This window comes from Chroicocephalus ridibundus, chromosome 8 (genome assembly GCF_963924245.1).
Source record: "Chroicocephalus ridibundus chromosome 8, bChrRid1.1, whole genome shotgun sequence".
NCBI classification, from domain to species: Eukaryota; Metazoa; Chordata; class Aves; order Charadriiformes; family Laridae; genus Chroicocephalus; species Chroicocephalus ridibundus.
The window spans coordinates 15346167-15358182 of NC_086291.1; the positions used below are offsets into that span (position 1 = coordinate 15346167).

A 12016-nucleotide genomic window follows, 5' to 3' on the forward strand; every position below is an offset into this window, starting at 1 on the left:
AACGGAAAGGCAAGACTGGGCACCTAAATGGTACCATGCAAATTTGTGGTTTGTTCTTCAGTAAGATTCAGTGGGTTCATGTGCAGGAAATTCTTCCATTCCTCTGTAAATGCACACGCAGTTCTCGCTTTGCTTTCCAAGCATGCAATAAAAGCTTAAGTGTGTTGTCTTAACGATATATTAAATGTCGTACTATGATTTGCCAGATGTAACATGAAAAGATCCTATTTTGGTGCTGATTATTCAACAAACAGCAGCCAGTGCTCATAGTGAGGTGGGGAATAGCTTCTTAATTAATTATTGAATATATTTTAATATTTATAATTAGCAGTAGTACTAAGCAGTCAATCGATGTTCCTCACAACAGGAGCATGGTAGTAACATCATTCTTCGACTGCAGTGTTTTTAGAAAGGCGTAACCATACCTTCAATCAGATTCAAATACTATTTGTCAAAAACATCGAGGTCTGTCAGAAGTAAATTATCATTTAATTAAAGAAAAAAAGGTGGAATATCTTTGATCCCTATACTTTAGTGATATTAATTCCCATGTGCTGCAGGTGTTTGTAATGTATAACAAATCATTACTGAAACAGAGGCTTTTATAGGCAGTTTCGGTGAAGGAAAATGACTGCTCTTACAGCTGCCAGAGTTACACCTGGCGATGTAACACAAGCATGACAAAATGCGAACTTGAAGATGTAAGCCTGGAAACAAATCTGGGTCTCCCTCTCCATGCTCTGCCCGTGCCAGCCGAGATGGATTGCAAAGCAGCGCTGATGTACAAAGTTGATGGGGAGGGGGGAGAGACTGAATTTGCTGCTCTTTCTAGGCTCTCTGACCAGTGATCCATGATGCATCTCTGGTATCTGCTCCAGAGGGAGCCAATCACATAACTGTCAGCATTTCAATGGCAATCAGTACCAAGAGGAAAAAATATATTCTTATAAAAAAATATAAGGGACCGAGTCCTTGGTTTAAACCGCAAAACAAAATCAAAGCAAGTATAACCAATCAACTGAGGTTATGAGCGCTTCCAGAGTGGCATGGGAAACTGAGAAGCAGAACCAGATGAACTGTACGTAAAGCACGACTTATACATTGTCTTGATTAAAGCCACCAATTGAAAATTCTAAATTAAAAAAGAAAACAACAATCCCCCCTACTTGTTCTTACAGAATAACACCTGGTGGCACACTGGGAAAAGAGTAAGTGTGAACTGAAATATGCAAGTTTGGAAGCAAATATGGCTCTCATGCCCTGCCTTTCGATAAGGGAATTTGAAAATTGCAATCATGAGGTGAGGAAGTCCCAGTGGGAGGGTCTTTTCTGTTCATGATTGATCGTGAACACCCTGTGCTTTCCTCTTCATAACCTATTACCATATCTCTGAACTTGATTATTGTGACTATGGACCAGATTTTCGTGTAGGCATCATGTAGAATTCCAACAACTAGACTCGTAAAGAGAAACGTGGAAGGAATTTAAGCCCTTAAGTTTAAAAACCCCACTGCTTCGATGCTGCCTACCTGGGGAAGATGCCTCTGTTTAATAGGCACTTCCATTTTTTATATTAAATTTTCCTACAGCTCTAATGCTTATCATGCCCGATATTGCTTCAGTCAAGATAAACCAGACTAAGGAGCTCGGCGCCTACACCATTGCTAAGGCTGTCTGTAAAACAAAGCTGTGTGGTCAAGGGTGACCACCATACTCCAAGAGCACCTGACACCCACCAGCACAGTTAGCCTGTCACTAAACCCAGTGCTAATCACTTTCTTTCAAAGGTGTAGCTTTAGTCTACAACCGGCAGTTGGAGACTTGTGCGAAGTCTGTGAAACAGGATCACTTCTCTGCCTGAAGGGATTCGAATGCATCTCTCTCCCCAGCTGAAGAGTTCTCTAACCCACAGCCTGATTGGAGATGGAGATATTCTCCACTTCTCCTGTTAAAGTCATGCACCAGGCAGAAAATGATTCGGGATTCACTGGGCTAGAAAGAGAGAGCGCTAGAGGGAACATGACCCTGTAGCTTGATGATTTGGGCAGTCAATTTGAATGGGGAGGCCAGAGTCCTCGTCGGGGGTCCAAGAATTTGATGTATTTTATCCCATAACTTCTCAAGAAAGTCAATTTAACCTTACCCCCAACGTAGGCATCTAAATCTTTATGGGTTTGTAGAGCTGTGCAGATGAAGATTAATATCTCATCAAATCTTGGCCTGTGCCATCAAGGACGTGTATTTTAATAGTGTCAAGGAGGACTATATTAGGTGCTTAAGTAAGAAGAGAAAAGCCTTCCGGCACTCATATTTGCAAATACAATGGTTTGCCTTTGAATTCTCCATTCTTTATTCCTCTTTTTTTGCATCACCTTTCATTTTGTGACACACAAGCAACAGAGGAGCACCCAGCGACTTAGGTAATACTGTAGTTAAAAGCACTCTGTAATGAATGTAAGTTCTAAATCTGCAATTGGAGTTTGATAAAGCAAACCATAAGAGGTATAGGGGTTTAGCATAGACACCCAGTCCTTCTCCCATTCACTTTCAAATCTTCCCATTCTCTTACATCAAGGAGGGTAACAAGAGGTAAGGAGAGGTGGTGAGAACAGGCTGTGACCTCCACACATGCCAGTCGGAGATGTGGGGTACTTCTCTGGCTGCGAATTACCGAGTGAAAGAGATGCAGAGGTTTAGCAAAGTCATAGCAAATTGTATAATATAGATGTGTAAGGCAGAGGAGGAGAAGGAGCTCCCTACCTGCCAGGCAAAATTACATTTATTTTAAATAGAAAAATCTACTTAATTTCGTATTATTCTCTTGGGCCTTGCTTCTTTCCTTAAAACACATTATTTGCTGCCCAAATGCAGAAGTAATGCCTATGCAGATATAGCAGTTGGAGAAAAGGGAACCTAGAAATGTGCAAAACTATTTGGAGAATTGGGATCTCATGACATATCTCTTTCCCCGAAAGCTCAGCACTGCAGTTCCTTTCCTGGTATGATCGTTTCAGCTTCTGTGCTGAGCTTTTCGTATGAAAACAGGGAATTGTACTCATCTCTTTTTAAACGTATTCTGCTACGTGACTCCTAACAGCTCAATCCTGAAAACTCTTTGGCCTTTATAGATGCCTGCAGCATTAAACTGTAAACTTTTCTCCACCAACATAAATACCCCAAATCCAAAGTAAGGAATGTACCTCTTCCATAACACTGAGCTCCGTCGCTCCTCCAGATTTACTTTTCAGAGAGCGGAGAGGCAACTGCAATGTCTTAGCATGAACATAAAAAACTGCATCTAAATTCACTGGTAAAAAATCATATTGATCTCTTATAATTTATTAATGTGATACAAAAATTTGGTTTCAGAATACCTAGTTAATATGGCACGGACATGCTTTTGTTTCATAGCTGCATTTTCTCTGAACAAGGTTGTTTCTAATATTACTTAATTAAACAAAATTAAATTAATTTCTGTCTAAGAAACAAGAAACAACAGCTTTGTTGAATAAAATGATCTTCATTTTCTTGAAGCTATTTAAATTAAAAACATGAGTTTCTACAGTTGGAAAAAAACCCATCCATGGTTAAAATGTTTGAAGCCCATCAATCTCTTTAACCACACAGCTAATGTGTTCCTTCTGTTTTCTTTGAATGAAATCACCATGAGTGGTTAGATGTTGATTTAACATAAAGCAAATGGAAATGGGTGTTTCCTTAGTCATGTGTAGAATTTATTTTTAAAAACAATTAGCAAGTGTTATGAGTAAGTCAATGATTTTGTCATTTCTTAAATAATGATATAGATTATGAGTCATTAAAATTGATTACTGAAGTAAACTATGTAAAATGCAAATTCATATTACATTTATTTGTTAGGAACAGCTGCAGAATTCTCTTATTTTATTGATGGGTTTCATTTTTTCCCAAGTGACACTAAAATCAATTACTTAGTTTAAAAGACCGGTAATTGTCAAGATATATTTCCAAACTTTTAAGACAATACATCAGATATTTCCTCTTATGTGTTGTATCATTCACACTTTATTTATATAAATTTGTCTGCAAAATTAATTGGGGATTTTCCTCAATAAAACAAGCAAAATTTTGCCTTTTTAGCTTTGTGTTGAAATGGTAAAATCAAGTAACGGTTTGTTACTTTTCCATGGACCATGGAAAAAACCCCATGTTTTTACATTATACCAATTAAACCACATCTTCATAGTACACCAATTCTACCTGCTGCTATTGCACTACATATATACAACCTCTTCTGTCAGTCTTTGCCAACATTACATCTAATTATAAGTTCATTGGTACATTATTCACAGGAGTACATACAGATAGGAGGAAATGTCAGTTGCTAGTATTTAAAGTTCAGTCATAAAACACCAGTAATAAAAAAATACGTTGCATAAAATCTGTGTAAACCGTTTCTCATGGGGGAACTGACACTTAGGGCAATACAAAATATTATTTATCAAGATATTAAGACATTTTAAATGAACCTTTTTAAGAATAGGCAGGTGTAAGCTGCAATTCCGTGGCAAAAACCCCTCTAGTGGAGTCTACAAGATCATATTACAGACATCATAATTTGGCTAATTTTTGCCACAAGTTAAATTGTCTTTCTCAGATGCATCTCCTTCAAGTACACAGCTGACAGTTAAATCTTTTCCAGTTGTAACTGTCCTACACGTAGTCCCTGGAAATGCTAATTGATACCCAGTTCTTGTGATTATTTCAAAAATTACTATGAATTTGCTTTTATTTTTTCAAGGACATGATCCAGCAGGTTCACCGACGCAATTCGAGAGCAATACACACAGAGTACACAGCTTAACATCAAACATTACAAAATTTAAGATTAGTAAAAGGGGCAAATAAAACATTATCAAATGATTTTGCTAAGCTTATAACACTGCTTGTACCGTTTTCAAGCTAGATATTTTGCACTGTTGCAGCAAAGCAAGATTATAAGGAAAATCGACTCGTCTGTACTTGTGGAGTCCGTATGTATAGGATATGCATAGGAGTACAACAAGAAGCAAATAGTAGGCAGTTTTAATGGCGAAAAGCAACTTGATCTTCTGTAATGCCTTCTTATATATTAATATTCAAATCTGGCAGTAATTGTGGCCGAGTAAGAACTAAAGGTTCAGATTCCAGTGTGCCGTAGGTATACGTGTGTACAGTTTTCCTCTTGTAAAGAAACAGATGCTGATTCATGTGAAGTAAAATTAATCACTTGAATAATAATATTTTACTTGCCAAAACAATATACACCTCTGCCAGGTATTCTTGTATCTTAATCCAGATTTAATGAGAATTAATGGAAGCACATGCTTTCGAAACAAATGCGAAAAGGTCTCTGTCTGCATTTTTACCAATTGTTTAAAATTCAGGTTTACAACTTAAAGTCATAAAGCTTAGAGTTGTAAAACTCCATTTCTGCATGTAGAAAGAAATGTGATTCCAGAAGTTTTTGATAAAAAGAGGGAAAATAAACTTCAGTCCTGTCGTTGAATCCACATAAGTGAATTCACTTCAACTTCAGCAAATATTAACCCAAGGCCCAGTTCTTTAGTTCTTTTCAATCTTTTTGTGGGTAAAAAAAAAAATAAATTACAGAGACCAACAGACTTTTTGCTCCAAATAGAAGAATTCCTCTCTCTCACATCCTCTCAAAGGAAAACTATAACCCCACATAATTCTTGTATTCTCGACTGTTTTCTGGCTAAGTCCTGCAAAAGTCTGTTAGCTCAGGGCTATCGCTGCTTATCTGCAATTATATTTATTTGACAAAAAAAATAAAAGTAAGATTTGTTAATGATATGTTTTAAAACTCTGGTAAAATAACAGCCAATCAATACGTGTACCTTTATATTTCTATGACCCTCTTTTTAAGCATGTTTCCATAACAGATGCATCCAACCCTTTCAATGAAAATCAGTTTCTAATAAAATACATTAAAATGCCTGTATGATTTAATTCCATTAGAAATGGATAAGGGATTATTTCAGGTTTATACAGGCATTTATAAGGATATTTTCAGCAAAAAAGGGCAGTTGGCTATACTAAGGATACACAAAGGACTTAAACGGGAAAAAATAGAGAACTTGCTCCTCTTGCTACATTTTGCTCTCACAGTAGCCCATACTTTCAACTTTTAACTATATATAGTAGGTACAAAACTATCACACAGACACACGATCTCCTGTCCTCCCATGCTGAGTCTGGTTTTGGGGCAGTTTGCAGATTTAACCCAGCAGAAACTGGCCTCGGTGAGATGCACTGCTCGCTATGGCCAAACCCCTCCTTTGGTCCTAAAAGCCTAGGACTTCCCAGTGCCTTCCACTTTCCAGTCCCCTTCGCAGGTACTGTGAGTTGAGGAAGGTCAGCGTGGCTACGGCATGCCCATATTTCAGTCATTTTCAAATAATCCCTGGGATTATAGCTAGCACTGTTGAAAGTTTAATGTGGTTTTGAAGAGCCCTGAACCAGCTCTATCATTCTTACCACCTCGTGTTGCAAGGTCTTAAAGATCCAGTTTCCTTTTAAACATGTCATGTTTCTCTTAATACACGTTACAATTTTCTGAACAGGAACACTAATGGCACAGGCATGCAGAGGAGTCAAAATAACTAAGTTAAAAAATAAATCATTACCATTAACAAAGGTAATGATCCTGATTCCCTGGTGGGGTGTGGGAGTTCTAAGCTGAATTGTCCATGTGCTTTGGACCTAGAAGAGTTGATCAAGCCCCGAGTGGTCCTGCCTCGTGCGTGCGAGTCTGCGGGCAGATGCTGTTGAGAGAATTTCATTTCGGTGCTGCATCTAGAAAAGGGAAGGGAATGGCTAAAAATAAAACCCCAAACAAGGCGGAGAGGGGGGTTTACCAGGACAGGTCTGCCGTGCTCTGCCGTGCGGCTGTAGCTCTGCTGCTCCCCACGGCCCCCGGCTGCCCCCCCGGGCCTGCCCACGCCGCGCTCCTCGCAGGGACGAGCCCTTGCTAATGCCCAGCTGCTTCTCCCTGACCTTGAGAGCTGGAAATTGTTCGTGTGGCACGTCCTGAAAGGTCAGAGCGGATCCTCAGTATTATGCATCGATACAGAGGGAAAAAAACCACCAACCTACCAACAACCCCAAACCCGGGTTTCTAAGAGCAGATTTTTGGAACGAAAGCAACAGCGCTACTAGGCTGCGTTTTGTATCGGAGCACGGGAATGAGTCAACTTAGTATCCTTTAAATCGTTTCCAAGCGCTCTTTACCCTGTCCTGACATGTCTTCCCCAACGCATCGCCGCGCTGCGGGGCGCCGTCCCTGAGGGCCGGTGCGGGCGCAGGGCACCGCGCTGGGGCCGGGCCGTTCCGTTCCGCTGCGAGGGGAGGACGGGACCGGGCCAGAAGAGCCGCCGAAGCACCGGGGAGCCGAGATCCCCCTTCCCCCCGCCTGCTCTCGCTCGCTGCTCGCCCGGCCCGGCGAATTATTTTCGGGTGCGGACGGGGGGGTGTGTGGGGGGTCGGGGGACACAGCGGAGCGATGAGTCGGCCCGGCCCGGGCAGCCCCGCTCCGCGCAGCACCTGAGCAGGGGCCCCCTCGCAACTTTGTGTGCGCGGTCTCGCTGCGCGGTCGCGCTGGAGGATACGGCCAAGGAGAAAGTGCCGCGGAGACGCCTGCCGGCCTGCAGCGCGCCAGCAGCCGCCGGGGAAGGGAGAGGGGGCGGCGGCAGGCCCCAGGCCCCGGGCCCGGGGAGCGACGGGACCCGAGGCGCCGGGCAGGGGCGGCCGGCGGCTCCGCGGCGGCGGGCGGGCGGTTCCGCGGCGGTGCGCGCCCCTTGGCAGCTGCGGCGGTGCCGGGGAGGGAGCGGGCAGCGCTGGCGCGCAGCCGATCGGCTCGGCCTTTGGTGCCGAGCGGCCGGGAGCTTGCTAGTAGCCTTCACCCCCCGAAAGCTGGAAGAAAGGCGGGGGGGGGAATAAAAAAAGGCAGGAAGGGAGAGATTTTTGTCCTTCGCCGGTGCTGCTCTACGTGATAATATGTTTATATGATTAGCTGAGCCCAGGGGTGGGGAGCGGAGGGAGAGGGGGTGGAGATTGGAGGGGGAGGAGGCTGGAGGTGACTCCAGTTCAGAGCCGGCGGAGAGTCTGTGTCAGGACTTCGCAATCCCCAGTCACACACGGAGAGGTGCATGAGCAAAAAGGAGGCTGCGATACAATTCATTGGGATTTTTTTTTTTTTTTTGGTGTGTATGTATTGCGTTTTTCCCATTGCTGCGCGCCTTACTAGCTCGGCGCCCGGTCTCTAGTCGCTGGCGGGGCAGCAGCACCGGGAGGAAGAGGAGAAAATCCGAGGAGGGGCCGGACCCGCACCCCGCCAGAGGCCAGAATGTCATCCCGGGAGATGTAAATCCGGTCGGTGCGAGCGACAGAGACACAGAGGAGCAGGAGAAGGGGGGGGGGGGGGTTTGTCCATTGTAACATTTTCGAGTTGTTCCCCGCTACTCCTGCTGCTGGCATCGCCTCGGCTTCCCGTCTCCTCGTCGCTGCACAGAAAGGACTCCAAAGGCTGGGCAGACACGCTGCGCCCGTCGTCCCCTCCATTTCGTTTTTTTTTCCTTAAAAAATTAATTATTTTTTTTTTGTGCGTGCGTGCGGGAGCCTGGCTGTATCGTACGTCTCCTGCGGAGCGGAGTGTCGGAAACTGCAGGAAAATGTTGACTTAGCCCCAGAAAAGCCTGCCGGCTGGCTGCTTGGAGGAGAAGCCGCCGTCTGCCGCTCTGCTCTGCGCTGCCCCAGCCCGCCGAGCCGCAGAGCCCGCCCGCTGCCCGCTCCGCCGCCGGAGCCCCGGGACTAACTCCGCCGCGCTCTCCCGCAGCCTCTGCGCTCGGCGGGGTCACCCGCACCGCGGGTCCCGCCGGGGCGACACATCCCGGCCCGCCTTCGGCTCCCAGGCAGAGGTAAGCGGAGCCCCGCGCTGCAGCCTCGCCGCCCCTTTCTCCCGACCCCTCTTCTGCCCGGCCCCACCGAGCCGCCGGCGGGGGAAGCGCTTACTTCAGGGTCTGCCTCGCTTGACGGTGCCCGAGCCCCCCGGCCTCCCACCCCTCCCGGGGCCGCCACCGGAGGAGCGACGTGCCCCTCGGTGAGGCCGCGGCCCTCGGGTACGAGCAGCGCGGCGGCAGCGGCGCCGCCGACCCGCACGGCCGCTCTCTCTCCGCGGGCGCGGAGCCGGGCCGCCCCCCCTTCCCCGCCCCCCCCTTCAGCCCTGCGGAGGGGCCTGCGGCAGCCGCGGCGGGTCCCCGCAGCCCCCGCCCGCCGCCGGGTGGCCGCCCCGCCGCGGGGGCTGCGGGGCCGGGGGGCGTCCGCCCGCCGAGCGGGGCCCCTCCGCGGGGGCTCGGCGCGCAGCGGGGAAAGTTGCATCCCTTCGGTAAATAATTACCTGTTGCGGGTTTATTTTGGTAACTCCACCGAGCGTCCGTCCGCCAGCCCGTGCGGGGCGGGGGGGGGGGGTGGGTGGGCTTTGGGAAGAGGAATAAATTACCCTTTGTCGGCGGTGGAGTGAGAACAACTTTATTTTTTTTTTTTTTAATTTCTATTTATTTTCACATGTAGAAATCTGGGGCCATCTGGAGACAGAAAACAGAGTGTGTCATGAGGCACCGTTGCTGTGTCTGGCTCTAAAAATAACATCTTGTTGTTAGTCTGCGCTGGCCCTGCTGGGGTTTGAACGCGGTTTGTCAGAAAGTAAAGAGGGAGCGGAGCTGCTGGTGCTCAGGTGTGTTTTTCCTTTGCCTAGAAATGCCCCTGCGCGCCACGGAAGGAGTCCTGCGGAACAAACGTTCTGCTGTTTGCTTTCCTCGGGCGCCCCGGCTCCCTCCTTTTGTTGCTTGCCACGAAAAGAGGTGCCATTTCGCATCATTCTTGCACAAATTGTTTGAATTAATGCAAGTGTGAATTCTTACCGTTTGAAGGGGGGTATTAGCATATCAAAGGTTTCTGAGCTCCGGCTCAATTGAGAAAACTTCAGCTTGTCTTCCATTTGCTTCCAAGCAGAGGCCCAAAGGGCAGTGGGAATTGTAAAGGGGTAAAATGGGGAGGTGGATTTGGGTTATGTTTCTGAACTTTTGCTGTTTTGCAATTAGGCGAGTGAAAAACAAGGTCCCTTCGCTGCAGAGCCCTTGCGAGCGCCTGGACAATTACGCTCTATTGATTAATGGTTTGTTCGGGCGGGGGGGGACGGGGGGGCCGCGAAAAAAAAAAGTGACCTTTTATGACTGGCACTGTTGCGTGGTTTCTGATGTCTCCTCTCTGTTAGAGGGATTTAGAAAGCCCTTTCTGCCGCACTCATGCTCTGGGTATGGCCTACACGTTGCTGCGTGCGGGGACTGAATGGGGAAGACCTACTAATTACTTCAGAAAACAAATGAAATCTGGTAATAAAAGACCTCTCGATTCCAGACCTTTGAAACAAATATGCTTCCCTCCTCAATGGGTGGGTAGGCTGGGATAATAGATATTTTTATGGAGAGTTTTAAAAGAAGTTTTGATCATCACCGGCCATATGCTTCCATTTCCTTTTGAGTCTAGAAAAAGTGAAAATGAGTAATTCTTGTAATCTCACTTAATCAGTGATACTGTGTTTACTAAGATAACCTAATTTGTGGTTAGTATTACCCTATAATACATCATTTGAAGCCAAGTGAGGCAGGAGTGCTGTTTTGGTGGCTGTGTAGAACATTCATCACATTGTAAGTTGTTTTACATGACTACGTATTTGCAGTTTTTGATTCTTTTGTTACTGTTTCCTTGAGTCTGAAAGGGGATGTGTCCCGGCCTACCCTGTTATTTTCTTTGCAAATCAATATTCATAATCTAGCGACCCAAAAGCCCAGCAAAAGCCAGTTGTCTGTCAATAAGTTGGGACCTTTTCCAAGGACCAGATGTTTCTTGGGGTCTGTATTCTGGTTTATATCTCTGGCAAAAAAGAACTTCCTATGCCTTCCTTGCCTTTTCCTTCCTTCCACACCCTTGACTCGGATGGTACAGATATTAAAACATACATTTTGTGTTTTTAAAAAGTTGGTTTAAGTGCTTGGTGTATGTAGCATTTGGTCTGTTGTGGATTTTTTTTTGTTTGTTTTTTTTTTGGTTGTTTTGATTTGTGGGTTTTTTTTTCCTTCTGGTTCTCCATTTGGTGGTTTGGTGGCGGGGGGGGTTGTCTCTTTTTAAGCCATGAAAGTGATGTGCTTTTAGAGTAGAATGTCTTCACTCGTGCCTCAATTTCCTTTCATTTAATGAAGAAACTGAGTATATATGGTATGTCTTGGTGAAAACCCCTGCAGTTAATTAAATAATTTATATAGATTTCTGTTGTTCTTAAATGGACATGACCATTTGGGCGTTTTGTAAATAGATGTGTTTAGTGGTCCTAAAATTGCGTGCCATTACTTTCAGGTAATTTTCAGCAGTTTATTTACCTAATGTCTTCAGCTGTCTGAAGTAGTACCTTTTGGTGGTATAAAAGGAACATATTGATGTAATTGCCATTATCACACTTAAGTTGCTGTTAACTAGTCAGCTTTGAATGCAGAGTGCTATAAAGAAAGCGCATTATCCTTTCAGCTATTAGGGATAATCTAAAAATTGTCTTGAAAATGTTGCACTTCGGTTTATATGATGGCAACCCCAAATTCAACAAATCTCTGAAGGTAAAAAAAAAAAAAAAAAAAATGTCGTGGAAAGATTTTCAACATTCAGATGACAAAATTGGACCACTTAGAGAAAAATTAATGTGCTGCAGCAGCACTTCAGCTGCCATTTTCAATCACTGTGGGTTACTATGTGTTGGCAACAGCAAAAAAGCGTAGACGTTCAGATAGCTCAGGGAACTCGTAGTTGGGGGAATCAGGATATTGAATCATGTGGGGTAGAACAAACCAATTACTTCAGGTTTTGACTTGAGAATTTCCAGCAAACATTTTTTTTTTCTGGCGTTTGGCTCCCCTGCTCATTAATAGAC

At 45.1% G+C, this 12016-nt stretch overlaps 1 protein-coding gene across 31 annotated transcripts in view; it reads left to right on the top strand.

Annotated features, from left to right (window-relative positions):
* Window positions 1-12016, top strand: part of ADGRL2 (adhesion G protein-coupled receptor L2) — a 392188-nt gene that overhangs the window by 224176 nt on the left and 155996 nt on the right. For 22 of the 31 annotated variants that reach the window (XM_063342768.1, XM_063342771.1, XM_063342784.1 and 19 more), the window contains exon 1: window positions 8120-8957. The exons of 1 other annotated variant lie outside the window; for it this stretch is intronic. The gene's annotated coding sequence lies outside the window, so the exon portion shown is untranslated. Of the gene's footprint in view, window positions 1-8117; window positions 8958-12016 lie in introns of those variants that run through there. 8 more of the 31 variants (XM_063342792.1, XM_063342800.1, XM_063342793.1 and 5 more) reach the window with 2 other exon arrangements.